The sequence below is a fragment of the Moschus berezovskii genome, chromosome 10, assembly GCF_049115385.1.
Source record: "Moschus berezovskii isolate FMDL1 chromosome 10, NW_MosBer_1.0, whole genome shotgun sequence".
NCBI lineage: Eukaryota > Metazoa > Chordata > Mammalia > Artiodactyla > Moschidae > Moschus > Moschus berezovskii.
This window is the reverse complement of record NC_142469.1, coordinates 110,394,615-110,412,512: the sequence shown is the minus strand read 5'-3', so window position 1 is coordinate 110,412,512 and position 17,898 is coordinate 110,394,615.

Here is a 17,898-nt window from a genome sequence, read left to right as displayed (position 1 = left end):
AGTTGAATCACTATGTACTAAATTTGTAGTTACCCATCTGGATAACAAAACAAACTATTGGCAGGAAGAAAAGGAAAATTACAAACATGTAGCAGAATGAGTGTGCAGATCATACAGTTTTCTCTCTGAAACGCAAGACTCAGTAAAGACGTTCTGCACGCGTGGAGCTCGGTCTTCCGCGCGTCACCGTCCTCTGATGCAGCTTTGCAGGTAGTGCTCAGCCCCTGGTCTGCGCCCCTAGGCTGCGTCCCAGGATCTTCCTGGAAATGTCTCAGATTTGACCCCGACTCTCAAGCTGCTGCCGCCACCTATTTGCTATCCTGCCCTCCTGCTGCAGCCTTTCTTTACGGAATGGCCTTCAAACGTCTAGCAGCCTCGTCTTATCCAGGGAGGACCCTGCTTTTGTAGTTTACAGATATTTACTAGCCACCACGAAAATGATTAACTTTCAACTAAAGAACTGAAACTTTGCTTTTGGATCTGGAGAACCACACGTGATGCTGTGCCGAGTCCCCGGGCCTGTCAAGAAACATTCCATCTATAGTAAATAAGCCCTAGGTGGCTGATATCTCATCTCGGACAGGTGAGAAAATATGAAAAGAAAAAGCTTCCTAGGTGAGACCACACTGGTTTACTTTCTACTGAAAAACAAGCAAAGTAGCGTGTTTCTTTCAAAGATGTGGAATGCATCCATGCAGTATGCTCTAGTTGTTTTAAAGGAAACTGTACTTTGAAAATTTGGGGATAAGTTAACCACTTTTCTTTCTGAATGGAGAAAAACTATTTAATCTTCAAAAGGCAGCATTAGGAAAATCAAACAAGTCACAGAATCTGAAAGAATGTTTACAGTACACATAGCATACTAAAAGCTAGTATCTGCATAACGTGAAGAATTACTATGTTGTTGTTTAGTTGCTAAGTCGTGTCTGAAGCTTGTGTTTCCATAACATAAAGAACTACTATGTTGTTTAGTCGCTAAGTCATGTCTGACTCTGGAACCCCATGGACTGCAGCATGCCAGGCTCCTCTGTATCCACTATCTCCTGGAGTTTGCTCAAATTCACATCCATAAAGAGCTAATATAATTTATTCTAAGAGATAAACAGCCAAAAATGGGCAGAGTAGTTGAACAGTCACCTCAACAAGATAGACGAATGGCAGTATGAAAGGGAAAATTGCTCAGTACCATTAATCATCAGGAAACAGCAGTTGACACCACAATGAGATGCTTCTGCACACTCACTAGAATGCCAGCAACCTAAAAAGACTGACAATGCAAGTGTTGTCAAGGATCTGACCATAACTCTCGCATACGGCCAGGAGAGCGTAAAATGGAGTGGTTTAGGGAAATATTTGGCACCTTTTTAAAAAGGTAACACACACTTTCCCTGTGTCTCAAAAATTCCACTTCCAGATATTCATCTCAGAGAGAGAACACACATGTCCACAGAATGCCTTGCGTTGGGGTGTTCACAGAAGCTTTGTTCACAGAATCAGAGCTAGAGTGAGCCCTGAGTCTATCCGCAGGATAGTGGAGGCCCTCTGGCTGTGTACACAGGGCACACTGCTCACTGATAGAGGTGCTCACGTCTGACACACACAGCGACATTGATGATCTCAACTATCATTATCCCAAGTGAAAGAAGCCAGAGAGAGATGAGTACACAATGTATGACAAATTTACAGGAAGTTCCAGAAGAATTCAACCAAGCCTGTGACAAGAGGAATCTGATGGCATCCAGCCTGTCTGGGAAGGGACAGAGGCACCTTCCGGGGTGGCAGACACAGCTTCTGTCACCCACGTGGGTTCCTTGAGTGAATGCGTTTGTCAGAACAGAGCATGTCACTGTATGTAGTGTTGTTTCAATAAAATATTTCTTAAAAGACAGGCGCAGATGTGTGTGCCTATTTCCAGTAAAGGCTGGGTAGTGGACGTGACAGAACAACATTAGCAGTAGACTGTGTCTGACTCCCTGCTGTGTCACCCACTCCCTTGTTCAGCAGCTCTCCTCCTGCGCCCGTGGGCTCTGGGCGCTGCTCTGGGACCTGGGACACGCAGTGCAGGGAGGCGCTCAGTCCTGGAGGGACGGCAGCCTGAGGACCCCCCACCTCCATCTTGGGGGACTTTGGTGACATCAGAGCTGCTCACTGGGGGGCTGGGCTCATTCCTGCAGAGCAGCAACAATGACTGTCCTAGAGGTCTTCTTCTTACAGCCCACCGTCCAAATCGGTGTCAGTGTGAAAAGTAGACATTGATGAGCGAGCATTCTGGAAGAGAAGAGTGTACACGTAGTAAATTATGCAGAGGGAAAATTCAAAATGTTGAGTGATTTTTCTACCCTGATATTCAGATACCAGTTTAAGCTTCTTAACTCTGGTGCTGGGGTCGTCTGCCTCCGTCTCTGCTGCTCCAGTATCACTGCGGTTGTTGGGCACACACGGGCCTTCCCGCAACATCTCCTGTCCCTCAGTTCGTTTACAAAACTGTCCCGGATGGACATGAGTGTGCATCCCTCCTTCTTCTCCGTCCCCGGAATGCCTGTCGAGGTTGGAGGCTCCACCTTTCTGCCCACGTCCTCCAAGCCCCCACTGTCCTGTCTGTGCATGCAAACTCCCCTCCATCTGCGTCCTGTTCTTCCTAATGTCTTCAGCCTTTGATGCTAAAGTGCGGACTGGACGACATTCGGGTGAGAGGCGGCAGGGCTGGGCCCCAGGAGTGTGTCGCTTACATGGGCCCTTCAGAACCACAGTCCTGCAAGCGCTGCCGGGCACAGGACTCAATGTGGCCCGAAGGCTTTTTGTTTCCACGCTGCCCAGTTCCATGCTGAGGTTTCTCTCCCCTGTTGCAGTAGCTCAGATAAAATCTGTCTTGCTATTTTAACAAATGTGTAGCACATTACATATGGAGAAGGAAATGGCAACCCACTCCAGTGTTCTTGCCTGGAGAATCCCAGGGACTGGGGACCCTGGTGGGCTTCTGTCTATGGGGTCACACAGAGTCGGACACGACTGAAGTGACGCAGCAGCAGCAGCACATTACATATATATATATAATAATTTAAGTACATATATTTGTGCAGTATCCAACTGATGTGTTCAACGATCACATATATCCTGTGGTATTTTTATTTTCATTTCCTTAATGCCTGCTGGATATTCCCATGTGTCAACCCCACCAGCAACTCAGACTGGCATCATAAGCTGGAGTCGTTCTCTGTCGTCTCCAGCTGGCTTCTGTCAGGATTCTGTTCTGTCGGTGGGCTCATCACCCATCCACTCACGCTAGCTAGAGACCTCGGAAGCCCCTCCGACACCTCTGTGCTGGGCCTTTCCTCCTCTCCATCCACGTCTCAGTAAACAAACCTATTTTAAGAGATTAGTTAAAAGACTATCAAACTGAATTTAAGGATCCAGAGACGGGCTCATCCACTGAGCAGCCACAGCAGGAGTCACCATGTTTGGGTGCAGTGAGGCAAAGGGAATCGAAGAGATGCCTCCTTCGTGCTCTCGAGAGGTTCACATCTGACAACACGAAGACCGATCCAGATGACTGTCAAGTCAAAAAGCTCCCACTGCAGATGGACGAGTCTGTGTGTAGACATTAGTAATTGTTGATAGCCCCAGCAGAATCCCTGAAGAGAAATTCTTGGAAGAACATAATTTGTCCTGAAGGCTGTACCGTAACAAGGATCTGGATGGGTATCAAAAGCAGTGTTTGAAACAGATGAGGTCGATGGAACCCCACCTGCATCTGTCCGACCACGGGTCCTGAGGGTGCAGTCAGAGGAGATGGGAGGCTGAGAACCAAGAGTTCATTCCGGAAACCTGACGTTCAAGGAGTGCACAGTTTTAATCACAGAAAGAAACTCTGTATATTAAAAAAATATTCCTGTAGCTCTAATTCCCACACTACAAGTGCTGTCTAAATGGTGAATTAGTAAAATCCAAGCCATACTGGTCCATCTAGTTTTATCTTTATGAGAAGAAACAAAATCTGAAGACCACTCTGGAATTTCTAAGATGCCTGACTGTTTAGCGGAGTTTAACCTAATGTTTTAAAGGGAAAGAACGAATTAAGAAAAAAAAAAAACAACACAACATTTTGTGAGAGATTGCAGATTTGTTTATGAAAGTATTGTCTTACAAAAATTGTTTCACTTAACTGACATATGTGAGGTTCAAAGTGCGTATAATGAAATGTATTAACATGTAGTGAAAAAGTTCACAAATGTAAAGCTAAAGTCCAGCTTTGGAAAAGTAATGTTAAAGATGACTTTGCACTCAGGTGTAGCTGGTGTTAAAATCTGAAGCCAAAAGAACAAAATTCATAGAGAAACATCTGTGTATTCATGGGGAAGAGTTTCATTATTTTGAAATCCTTGAACTTCAAAGATCCACTGAATTATAGAAATCCATTTGCACCTTCAAATTTCAACTGCCTCAGTCAATGAGAGAAAAGTAAGTTAGATTCATAAATGATTGCACATTTGAAGTCTATTTTAATGAGATCAATTTTTCCAGTTTTGTTTAATGGCAAGACGGGACATTCAGTCAATTAGAGAAAGTGATAACTTGTCTGCTCAGGAGAACAAGGACTGTTGTTTGTTAACCAGTGGTGATTATCAGAATGATTCAGTGCAAGTTCTGAGTCAACAGTTTGCTATAGCCAATTTATTTACAAAGTCTGATGGAAAAGAGTGATATCTACAAGAACAGACTGAAGTTTTCATTAAAGTTTGAGAAGGTAGTTTGGGAAGAGTCGTTCATTCTCAGCATTCAAGAACGTCGTGAATCTTTTAGCTTTTCTTTCAAGGTCATAGAATATAAGGAACAGAGGAACGCGCTTTTGATCGCCTTGCCCACGTAGATGCTCCTGCATCCCCGGGTCGCCTCCGAACGCCAGCCAGACAGGTGTTTCTGTGTCGTGGCCGCGTGGGCACTTGGGAGCCCCAAGGCACTGGCAGAAGCCAGTCCCCCCTCGGGGGCTGCTTCCAGCCTTCGCGGCCCACCTAGCCCTCCTGGCTGGGATCTGAACCACCGTCCCTGAACAGTCACCCTTGTTTCCCACGGGCCCTCGGCCCCTGAGAGCCCCACGCTTTAGAGCTCACCCAAGCCGGTGCCCCCAGGCCCTCCCCGTCCTGGGCCCTGACGGCCGCCATCAGCTCTGTCCCCTGTAGCCTGTGCTGGACGTCACGACCCTACACCTCTGGCTGCTCCACGGGGCAGCTGCCTGGGGTTCAGTTCTGCTTTGCTGAGTAGCGGGGGCCTGAGCCCGGCACTCCGCGCAGTCCCACCGTGCACATGGGCGAGGCCGGCTCGCTGGTCTTCAGACTCCGTGGTTTTTCTCTAAATGGCAGGGCCTGCCTGTAAGTAAACCACACCTATGGTGAAGCTGCACATATGAAAACAGACTTGGGGGCAGTGTGGATAGCAGAGGGAGAGGGGCCCCCAACACTGCCGCCTTCTCCCTCGCACCCACCCCGCCGCGCGAGGACTCGGGGGCTCATGAGTTCATGGAAGTGAAACTTTCCACTTGCCCAGCCCAGGTCAGGGGTTCAGCCGTCACCTGCTACTGCTGGACTGTGCGGGGCCCCGGGGGCCGCGGGCGGTCACGGCCCCACCTCCGGCTGCAGCCAGGAGGCCCTGGGCCAGACCCCCGCTGGGCCGGAGGGCGGCACCCGAAGGCAGGTGCAGGGGCTGGCGTGGGAGCTGCGCTCTGCACAGTTCGCCTCAGTGCTGGATTCTCACACGTGGCGGAGGGAGTGTTCCACGCCGATGACTAATCTTGTTTTTAAATTTCCATTTGTAATAACAACAACAGTGCCTGACACCAGATAGTACTGCCGGGTGCCGGGCACCACTTAAAGCGTGCTTCTGTGCACCAGTGACCTCATCCGGGCCTCCCGCCTACTACTGGCCCCATTTTATAGCCAGGGAGACTGAGCCTGAGGGTGGTGCCTGTGACCTGAGGCCTGGACGTGGAACCAGGACGGCCCCAGTCCAGAGTGGAGGCTTGCAGTCACAAGGCAGAGCGGAGACCCCAGAAACGTCTCCAATGAGCATGTATTAGGGATTTCCCGATAGCAGAGGGAGCCATGGGCTCACTTCAGTCACGTTGAGGTTTTCCATTCACTGCATTGAGGCAAAGCCAGCAATGTTAGAAACTTAAGAACTAGGCCTCAAAGCATATAGCTCCTCGTCTGATGGTCCTTTGGTATGGTTTCATCCTCCCAGCTCCGGCCCATCGTGATAGGCTTGGGTTCTCTGTATCTGACCATGCTCATGGGGACAAGCCCGGCCCCCCTGGGTGCCCAATACCCTTCTAAGCACGAACGCACCTGAGGCTGTAGGGGAGGATTGAACCGGAGGGAGCCAGGAGGTAGCAGGCTCTGCAGGATGCCATGGGCCTTGGGCTCCCATTAGTCCTGACTCTCTTGGAGGAGATGGGGCAGAAAACCCCAGACTGAGAGCGGTGCTGGGGTCTCACCCCAGGTAGGCACCCACCCTCCAGGGCTGGCTGCTTCTGTGCAGGTCCTTAACCTCGATTTCACCTCCGGCATAGTCTGGTTGCCTCAAAGCTGCAGAGTCTAAACCACCGCAAACCAAGGCGTGCCCTCCCCTGAGGACATGGTGCTTCCCCAAGGGTGCTGACCTCAGACCCGGGTTTCCCAAATGCAGCTGGGACACGGGCAGTCCCTTGGGCTCGGGTGGGATCACTGCACTGGGCGGCCATCAGGACACCCAGAAACACTTCTCCAGGTTCACAGGAAGCCTGGGGTGAGGGGGGCGGGTGAGGGGGCGGGTGAGGGGGGCGGGGCGCGCGCTGAGGGGCGGGGCCTGGGGTGAGGGGGCGGGGCGTGCTGAGGGGCGGGGCCTGGGGTAAGGGGGCCTGGGGCGAGGGGCGGGGCGCGCTGAGGGGCGGGGCCTGGGGTGGGCGGGGCGGGGCGCGCTGAGGGGCGGGGCGCGCTGAGGGGCGGGGCGCGCTGAGGGGCGGGGCGCGCTGAGGGGCGGGGCGCGCTGAGGGGCGGGGCGCGCTGAGGGGCGGGGCGCGCTGAGGGGCGGGGCGCGGGGTCGAGGCCGCATGCGCAGCACGTGCTGCTTGGCCCGTCCCAGGTGCGGTGCGCGCTGCCGCCTGTGCAGCCGCGGGAGTCGCAGCCGTGTCCTCCGTCCAGCTGGGGACACCTCGCGGGGCAGGCCGGCCTCAGCGCCGGGCAGGTGCTTCCTGTGGCGGAGGAGGCGGTGCTGTGTGGGGAGGGTGGCGCTCCTCCAGGGACGCCCGGGCGGGCAGCGTGGCGAGGCTGGGGGTCTGGGAAGGGCGCTTCTGAGGAGGGCGCAGCGGCGAGGCGGGGCCGCCGGGGAGGCTCCGGCGGGGCCGGGCGGACTCAGTCGCTGGCTCTGGGGCGTCCAAGGGGCGCGCCAGGACCAGGACGCAGAGAGCCGTGGGGGTCGGGGGCCCGGGCCTCCGCGGGGGCAGGGACCCCGGGGCAGAGCCCCCCAGCGGCCGCCCGGCTGCTTCCGCACACGCTGCTGCTTCAGGTTGAATGCCTGCTTCTCCCCGTCACCCCACCCAGGCTTCTCCAGCTTTGGGTCCCCAACTGTCAGGAAGCGCCATTGGGTTGAACAGGGATGGGAGTGAAAGTCGGGAGATGTGTTCTGCAGGCACAGGCCCCTCCGTGGTCCAGCCGCTGTGCCACCCCCGCGCCAGAGGGACCCAGAGGCGCGGCTGCAGGGTTTGGACGTCCGCGTGACCCAGTCGGTAAGGTTGGCGTGTCCTGCACCTGTCGGCCGGCTCTCTGTGCCTTCTCATTTCCTCTGGTTGTTTGGTGACACCTGGACTTTTATCTGGTAACAAATAACCACGGGGCTTGGCTTCTCACCCAGGTGGTCTGTGATCCAAAATAAACCGATGGAAGCCAGACTGACGCTCAGTAGGCAAAATGTCATGCCGCTTTCGGATGGGAAGCGGGGGTGGACGGGCGTGTCCACCTTGCTACTGCACTTATTTCCACAGATGCCTCAAGATAATGCATTTCCAGAGAAAACTTGTTTTCAAAACTGATTTGAGTTCCAGTTCTGTGGCAGTAGCTCCCAGTGGCATCTCACATGTAATTCAGTTGGTATACTCAGGGCAAAGCCAGTTTCCTTAATTTTCCAATTGATAATCCAGCTCAAACAGACATAATTAATAAGACAAATCTTAATATTTAATCAGTTAACAGAGGGCTTGTCAGAATTCCAAAGCTGAAATTTGCTCAAAATTTAATTATTCTAAAGTTTGATTATGCAATAAAACTAAGTGATTTTAACTCAAACTGACCATAGCTACTTTCGATTTTTTAAAGGAGAGTTTTCTACCCGCTTGGAGGAATCAGTGGTGAAGGGAAGCCTGGCATCCTTGTTCTTCGAATAGTTCCATCAGGTATTATCTGGAGTTGGACATGGAATGCACAACCTTGTGCCTATGGTTTATGTGAGGAGCCTGTAAGCCTTTCCTTATGAGCCAGAGCTTCCAGCATGACTGATGGGTCCCCAGAGGAACCAGGGAGGCTGATGTGTGGGATGGACAGTGTTCCATGGCCCAGACTCTCTGAAGTCGGTCCCCAAACCAACTGGGACCCACTAAAGTTGGTCACCACTCTTGTAAGTGACTTCTCAGTGTGAAACTCAAAGAAGAGATATATGTACCCTCTCTGGGTTGATGAGGTCATCTTCCTGCAGATGAAGGTGACACAGAAAGAACCCCGCAGAGCTTGGCCTTGTCACCCCACAGTGCGCATGAATGGTTGGGGGGATTCCACCTAGGAGGCCACTTGGGGGACATTGTACCACTAGGGTGCCTATAGAAGCAAGTCTTGTGAATCCTGGTGAAGACATGACTCACAACAGTGTAACATGCAGGACAGTGTCGAGTAGCATGGAAAAAGGCCCAGAGCAAACTCCTGTTCCCCTTCATCCCCAGAGCGGCATGCTGAGCACCAGTGTCTCCTTGTTTTGGTGGAAATGTCAGTGCAAGGACAGCGTGGGAAGGAGAGCATCTCAGCACGTTTCCACAGCACACGTGTCACATATGTAGACGCAAAGTGTCTCGAGAAGGAGGATGTGGGACTCAGTCGTATTTGAGGTGCACGGTCAGAGCGCGTTCTTCCTCTTTCTTTTGTCCCAGTGTGACTGGAGTCTGCACTCAGCCCCTTAGAAGATTGTCCCCTGATCCTATGGATTCCACAGTTCACACCCTCAGCAGATGTTCTTTAAATGATGGTCATTCAGTTGGATTCCACAGTAATAAATGCTCTGACTTAAGCCCTGCTTAAGCCCCAGGAATTGAAAAGGTCAGTTTTCATTCCAGTCCTAAAAAGAAGCAATGCCAAAGGATGCTCAAACTACCGCACAATTGCACTCATCTCACACGCTAGTAAAGTCATGCTCAAAATTCTCCAAGCCAGGCTTCAACAGTATGTGAACCGTGAACTTCAGATGTTCAAGCTGGATTTAGAAAAGGCAGAGGAAACAGAGATCAAATTGCCAATATCCGCTGGATCATCAGAAAAGCAAGAGAGTTCCAGAAAAACATCTATTTCTGCTTTATTGACTATGCCAAAGCCTTTGACTGTGTGGACCACACCAAACTCTGGAAAATTCTGAAGGAGATGGGAATACCAGACCACCGGACCTGCCTCTTGAGAAATCTGTATGCAGGTCAGGAGGCAACAGTTACAACTGAACATGAAACAGCAGACTGGTTCCAAATTAGGGAAAGGACTATGTCAAAGCTGTATATTGTCACTCTGTTTATTTAACTTATATGCAGAGGACATCATGAGAAATGCTGGGCTGGATGAAGCACAAGCTGGAATCAGGATTGCTGGGAGAAATATCAATAACCTCAGCTATGCAGATGCCACCACCCTTATGGCAGAAAGCGAAGAAGAACTAAAAGGATCTCTTGATGAAAGTGAAAGAGGAGAGTGAAAAAGTTGACTTAAAGTTCAACTTTCAGAAAACTAAGATCGTGGCATCTGGTCGCATCACTTCATGGCAAATAGATGGGAAAACAGTGACAGACTTTATTTTTTTGGGCTCCAAAATCACGGCAGGTGGTGACTGCAGTCATGAAATTAAAAGACGCTTGCTCCTTGGAACAAAACCTATGACCAACCTAGACAGCATATTAAAAAGCAGAAATATTACTTTGCCAACAAAGGTCCGTCTAGTCAAAGCTGTGGTTTTTCCAGTGGTCATGTATGGATGTGAGAGTTGGACTATAAAGAAAGCTGAGTGCTGAAGAATTGATGTTTTTGAACTGTGGTGTTGGAGAAGACTCTTGAGAGTCCCTTGGACAGCAAGGAGATCCAACCAGTCTGTCCTAAAGGAGATCAGTCCTGAATATTCATTGGAAGGACTGATGTTGAAGCTGAAACTCCAATATTTTTGCCACCTGATGTGAAGAGCTGACTCATTTGAAAAGACCCTAATGCAGGGAAAGATTGAAGGCAGGAGGAGAAGGGGACGACAGAGGATGAGATGGTTGGATGGCATCACCGACTCAATGGACATGAATTTGAGTAACTCCAGGAGTTGGTGATGGACAGCGAGTCCTGGTGTGCTGCAGTCCATGGGGTCACAAAGAGTCGGACACGACTGAGCGACTGAACTGAACTGAAGCCCTGCTGTGTGGTGATGTCACTCCCTAACCTTTTTGACCCAAACCTCCTTCCTGGGAGTCACCCCACAAATACTGGTGTGTCATCACTGGTTTTCCTGCTGCGTCCACTCTTGGGTCATTGGTGGGTTGGCAAACACTGGCCCTTTCAGTGTCTCCCTGCTCTCAGCCCCTCCAGCTGCTCAGCATTCACAATTCCCCTTTCATCCCAGAAGGTCATCACTGTGCCAAGCATGTAGGAAGCCTGGAAATGGCGTTGTCCTCTACCTGTCAGAGCAGATCCACACACAGAGAAACACTTTTCTTCTGTAAGAAGTGAACGGGGTGACCCTTGGACGTGGCACGATGCAGTCATAAGGGGTCATGGGAATGGGGCAGAAATGTGTATTTCTCACAGTCTGCTCTTCGCCAGTCACAAGCTTCAAGGCTTTCCATGAAGACATTCCCTTTCCCGCAAGTGCAGCTGTGCACATTCCTGTGCTGTGGGAGCAGTCACGACGTCCTCTGTCTCTTGAGGCCGAGGGCAGGATGGGAAGCACGTGGATACTTCTGATGCCCTAGGAATTGGAGCCAGGGGCCTTTTAGACTTGTTTAGCAGAACAGATTTTGAGGTCAAGAAAATGATTTTTATTTTGCCAGAAAAATCTCATGTGAGGAACCTCTTTCTTGCTCTAATGGATTTTTTTCCAATATGATGGTAGTGATTAAACTGGCTAATTTGCATATTTGTAGGAAGTAAAAATTGAGTCAAGGATTTTTCATTGGGTTGTTCACTTTAGCAACTTTAAAAGTAACTTCACTTGAATTCAGTGCTTCTTTCTTGTTATATAAAGCTTTATTTCTTAAAAATTATACCATTCTCCATCACATCTGATTTTTTGAGTGAATTGAGTCTTCAAAGCATCTAGTTTCTCTCTTGTCGAAGCTTAGAGGCCTTATTGCTTGAATTTGGGTAAAGCCTGTCTGTAGAAGCAGGTTCCCAAAGTTGCATTCTTATCCGTCCTCTGACTTCCATCAACTGCCCTTCTAACCTTGTTGACCCTGAGCTACATTTCCCATGGTAACTTTCAATCACAGGCACTCACCCACTTTTCCTTTCCCAAGTTTCAGAAGGCAGCCTCTCCTTGGAGTTTATGAGAACTTTATATAAAATGATATAATTATGAGACCATCCATATCAATCAGATGCTCTACCCCCCGCCCCCCACCCCATGCACTGGGGTCTGGAACCTGCCGCTCTCATCCTGTCTTATTCTCTCGTCCCAGAAGAGTGTGTGTGCATTTGCTGAGCTGCCTGGTTTCAGGTGTGATCTCTCTCCCTCCCAGTGCTTTGTAAAGTGCAGGGCAGACACTATTCATTCGTCTCACCATCCACAAGTATTTCCCGAGTGCCTCCTGTGTACTCTGTTCTAAGTGTGGAAGTTGAACAGAGAATGGAACTCATGGAGAGAACATTAAACAAGACAAGTAAACATGAATTTGGGCGTGTGTGAAAGAAACGAGACAGAACAAGTGATCTGTTCATGGCTACCAAGCCTCACAATAGGATATCCGAGGAGATGAGGGGCGGGCAGTTGGAATGACTGGGGAGAAAGCAGAGGAACTGGCCACAGAGGTCCCGAGGCAGGATGCTGCTCATGTGGTCAGTGAGTGGCAGGAAGGCCAGGGTTTGAGCAGAGAGATGTGGGAGTTGGGGGTGGTCTCAGAGAAGACCTGTCAGCAAGGGAGTAGCATGGACTTGTGGTGAAGCCTCTGGGAGGACCTCAGGTGACATGGGAGACCGTTCACGGTTTCGAGCAGAGAAATGATTCAATTTGACTCAGCCAAAACCTTACCCTGATGCAAAAGGCTTAGACAACCAGGAAGTCAGAGGGCACAGTCCCCTCACTTCTGACACTGCCTGCAAGTACAGGGCCTGCAAACCTCCGTCAAGTTTAACAAGTCCCTAGAAGGACTCTCTGAGAACTGTATACTTACAGTTATGGTTTAATGCAGAGAAAGCACAGACCACGGTCAGCCCTGGGAAGGTGTGTGTAGGACAGGGTCTTGGAGATGCACTGTGAGGGGAGCCTTTGTTGCCCTCTCCCTGTGGAACCAGGACTCTGCCGGCATCTGTGTGTGATGGCCAGTCAACCAGAAATACCCCAGCCTTGGTGTGTGGAATTGTTACTGGGACCCTGTTTCATAGGCATGACTAACTGTCCTCATGGCATATCTGTCCATAAATCCCCTGCCGCAGGTCCTGGGGCCCATACCTTACACCATCTTGTCACTGCCTGTCTGGCTCAAGGCTCCAGACAGTTGCAGACCACTCCCAGGAGTTGAAGGCCAAGACCAGACCTCTTCAGAGGCAGAGTTAGACCCTTCGCTGCTCCTCTGCCTCCGGCGTTAGTCAGTGGCTGCTGAATCTCAGGCGGCGCTGGGAGTTTTGACTCAAAGCTTCTCAGTGTCCCCTCAGCAGAGCAAGAACTGGAAACATTTCAACTTCTCTTGAAGGAAATGAATTCTTCCACGTTGGTAGCATGTCTGTTAACATCCTTACACATTGGTAATGTGTCAGAAGTGGGTCAAGCCTGTCTGTAGAAGCAGGTTCCCAAAGTTGGATCCTTGTCTGTCCCTTGACTTCCATCAGCTGCCCTTCTTCCCTGTTGACTCTGATTGGAGAAACACTAAGCAAAGCGTTGAAGGTTTAGGCAGTTCCTGAAGAACTAATTTTTATCTCAGACTTTGGCAGTGTTATTATTACAGGAAAATATTAATTCTCTTGATGCCCCATCACTTATTTGGTCCAGGGGAAGATGCAGAGGACTGTTCTCATGATTGATCGTTTAGTGAGTGGTCACCTAAGCATCCGTCTGAATTCACCACACTGTGTGTTTTCCAAACATTTGGGTTACAAATAGCAGGTATTTGAAGACTTCTGGAACTGTTGGGGGCGCCGAAGCTTCCAAAAGTCCTTCAAACATTGCTGATGTCCAGGGGCACGTAGACCAGGGAAGACGTCCGAAACTTTGAAAAACAAAGCCAGGGGAAGCGTTCTCTGCTGCTGCTGAGCGTCAGCTCTGAGTGATGGGTGCTTCCAGAGAAGTCCCTTATCCCAGGACCCAGAGTGTAATTGTGAGGGAGCAGAGCACAGGGGGGCCCTGTGTGCTAGGGAGACGGACCCGCACCAAGAACAGGTGACGCGTGCGCACACTGAGCTCAGAACTGGCAGAGGCCATGCTGTGCACTGAGTGGAGACCTCAGATGGTGAGCAGGGAATTCCTGCCTGGCAGAGTCCAGGGGAGAAGTGTTTTCTGGGCTCCTCTGAAATGGGAGCTAAAACAGGAGTCATGTGTAAAAGTTGTGGTAACTTCTGCTGAGGTCGTTTGCAGAACTGGTTTGCCTGAGAGACCCGTGGGCCATCTGGAACAGTGTTAAAGCCAGCCTTTGTCCCCGCTGGAGTCTGAGTGGGAGGCCTCAGCCTTTGTCCCCGCTGGAGTCTGAGTGTGAGGCCTCAGCCTTTGTCCCCACTGGAGTCTGAGTGGGAGGCCTCAGCCTTTGTCTCCGCTGGAGTCTGAGTGTGAGGCCTCAGCCTTTGTCCCCGCTGGAGTCTGAGTGTGAGGCCTCAGCCTTTGTCTCTGCTGGAGTCTGAGTGGGAGGCCTCAGCCTTTGTCTCCACTGGAGTCTGAGTGGGAGGCCTCAGCCTTTGTCACTGGAGTCTGAGTGTGAGGCCTCAGCCTTTGTCCCCGCTGGAGTCTGAGTGTGAGGCCTCAGCCTTTGTCTCCACTGGAGTCTGAGTGTGAGGACTCAGCCTTTGTCTCCACTGGAGTCTGAGTGGGAGGCCTTTCCTCTTCTCTTTGTTTCCCCCCCACGGTTTCTCATTCTTGCCCAGCTTCCTCGTTTACTGCATTTCACGCTGAATCTTCAAAAGCTGCTGAACCAGAAAGTGACCAACAAAGAGGGCTGCGCTGGGGCAACTGACTCGGCCTCTCCCAGGGCCCTCTGGGCAAGCTGCTGCTGAGGACAGCAGAGTGTTACCGGTGTGCGGTGCTGGGGAGGATTAAATGTCTATGGTGGAGCTTCCACACCAGACGGGAGAATTGGGAACGACCCCTCATTTTGCTGGGAAAGCAGCCTGCAGTCTCCAAGTCCCATAACCTGCGCACAAATGGCCTTGGCTCGGGGACTCCGGCCGGCCCTCCCGCCTCCTGTGTGGGAACAGATACTCAGGAGGGGAGCTCGGCCCTGATTTGGGTGTCGCGGTAGTTCTCAGTAACGCCTCGGCAAACTGCAGCCTGTAGGACCGCACTCAAGTCCCTGTTGGGGGTCTTTAGAGAAAAACCATATTGCTAGAAGAGATTCCTCTGCAGGTCGTGAATTATGAGGCCTGTCAGATGAAACAGTCCTCGGGGCACTGACTTGGTAGGTTTTAATGTGTCCTGTACTTTTACAGCTGGTTTGTTTCTTGGACTTCCAAGATTTACAAATTGCAAGTATGCTTGTGAAGTGGTGGAATCTACTTGCACATTTGTTTCTAACTATTGATTGTTGGGAGATAGTAAAATTCAAATATTTGCATTAACTTCATCAGTTTGGTGAATATTTCTTGGTGTTATTCCCATAATACTTAAAGGTTGAACACATGCATGATTTTCTTCCGTGATTTCTTGTTATCACATTCTTACATAAGTCATCTGAGCATAAAAAGGTTTTCAATAACTGCTCCTCAGTACCTATTAATTATATCTGATGTTAGAAGTTCAGTCAATTAGTTCAATTTTAAATTTTTTAAATTTCTAAACAACCAAACAGCTTTTTTTTCTCTTGTAAACTAATTATACTTACTTTTAATATGATGATAATATGCCATATTTTCTTCCAACAGCCTAGACCCCAGGCCTGAAACAGTGTTCTTTGCCAAAGTAATGCAAAATTTAATCTTGTTGATCAATGGCATTATGACAAGAAAAATGCCATATATGTACTTTTATTTTCCTCAAGCATTCTCGATATTTTACCGATGGTGGTAAAGAAGTATATTAGCTCTTTGGAAGCACAGCTTAGAGTCAAGGTGGTCTTGTTAGAGTTGGCAACAGAGGAAACAAGGACATTGTTCCTGAAACGCAGTGTGAGTCGTTTCTCATGCAAAAATCGTTGACGTTGCTCTCTGTGGTTTCTGCCCAGTTAGCTTTCGCTGAATGACAATAACTGTGCTCTTCTGGAGGGGTTTTAGGAGTCCTCCTTTAGGCTCTTTTATCAAAGTTATATCTGTATTGAAAAGCTTATTTATACTTGTTCATACAATTTTTATTATCTTTTCCAGGGAAGAGAAAACTTGGGACTTGAGTTCTATCTATAACATTTTATTTTTCAATAGTAAAACCCCTAAACAATATTATAAAATGACATTCAATAGAGGTGGGTGGAATGATGGGTACATTTGTTGGTTTTTGTTGTATTTATTCTTATTAAATTTATGCTTATTAGATTATTTCAAGGATGGCTTCTGGCTTATATATGTTTGTGGTGGCAGAAATTTTCTATACTCTAATTTTTTCATCTTCAGCTATAAATATAATCTTGGCTTTGAGCAGTTAGCATGTTTTTGAATACAGAAAATATAATACAACTAAAAATGACTTAAAGAAATTATCAGTCATTATTTCATATGACGATAAGCCTAGTGGTAGAGTGGCTTTGATTTGAGTGAACAGAGCTGGTGGCCACCTGCTCAGTGCCCAGGATCTTTCCAGCTTCCTGCTCTGCTGCTCCCAGCCTGCCTTTTCGTCTTTCCTCTTCCATGGCTTGCAGTTTGCACCGATGCCGTTTCTGGCGTCACACGCGAGCACAAGAACAAGCAGATGTGGGAGCGTGCAGCTTGTGGCGTTCAGCCGGGAGAAGTCAGGCCTGAGGATGCTGAGAAGAAAAAAACTGCTTCTTTCTGTTTGTGTTTCACTCCTGAAGCCCCTCAGCTGGACTGCTTCCTCATGACTCACTGGCTGAAGCTGGGCCACATGCTCCTGCCCTCATCAGCAACTGCAAGGGCAGAGCCTTACCGTGTGCCCCAAGGCTGGAGTGTGAGTCCACCACCTCTGCCATGTGGGCATAAGGGAAAATCTCTGTGGACTAGGAAAACCGGGTGGGTCTTAGTGGGCTGCCAGCAGTGCTTCCCACCTGTGCTGTGCTGGCTCCACACGGAGCAGAAGGTATGTGGCTGCAGGTCTCCAGAATCAAGACTTCTGTTTACCCTTCTTCTCAGTGACTCAAGGCACACATGATCCTGCTTGAACCTGGAGCCCATATGTAACTGTATCCTCTTGGGAACTTGGAACATTGGAATTCATGAAATCCGAAATGAAAGGCACAGGCTTATTCCATTTACTTATTTTCCGTGGGCTTTGTGGCTGTTTAGCAGCCGTTGTGTGCATTCTGAAATATTAAGTCTGTTGCTCTTTGACCCATATTTCTTTCATTCTCGATCAGGGTTTGTCTTGCTGCCTTTCCTCAAGCACTCTCATGGAAAGAGAACACCATGCCCGTTGCACCTTCCTGGTCTCAATGTTTGTGTGTGCTCCTGGGCCAAGCATGTCTTGCCCTCAAGCCTCCTTGATGAAAGGTAGTTATTTCCCTTAATGTGTCTACAAAGTCTGAGACAGCAACGTGACGAGAAGGGACGAGGGGGACACAAGGTTAGTCTTTTGACCTGTGGATTAAGCATTGGTTGTCGTTTCCTTAGGGAGGAGTCCTAAAACACAGTGATTGACAGTGCTGACAGGGGCTCACTGAGATGGAAGCCACCCTTGGGTACTGTAGGGTCCCTGTGAGAAAGACACTTCAGAAGTAAAAGGTAAGGTCACACATAATGAAGACAAAGGGCATTCGGATGTCAGTAAGTGGCCTGATTAATTTTTATAACATAATTTCTGGGAACTGACCATGGCTCAGATCATGAACTCATTGCAAAATTCAGGCTTAAGTTGAAGAAAGTAGGGAAACCACTAGGCCATGACCTAAATCAAATCCCTTATACAGGGGAGATAATGAATAGATTCAAGGGATTAGACCTGGGAGACAGAGTACCTGAAGAACTATGGATGGAGGTTCATAACGCTGTACAGGAGTGGTAACTAAAACCATCCCCGAGAAAAAGAGATGCAAGAAGGCAAAGGGGTGGTCTGAGGAGGCCTTATAAATAGCTGAGAAAAGAAGAGACGTGAAAAGCAGAAGAGAAATGGAAAGGTACACCCAACTGAGTG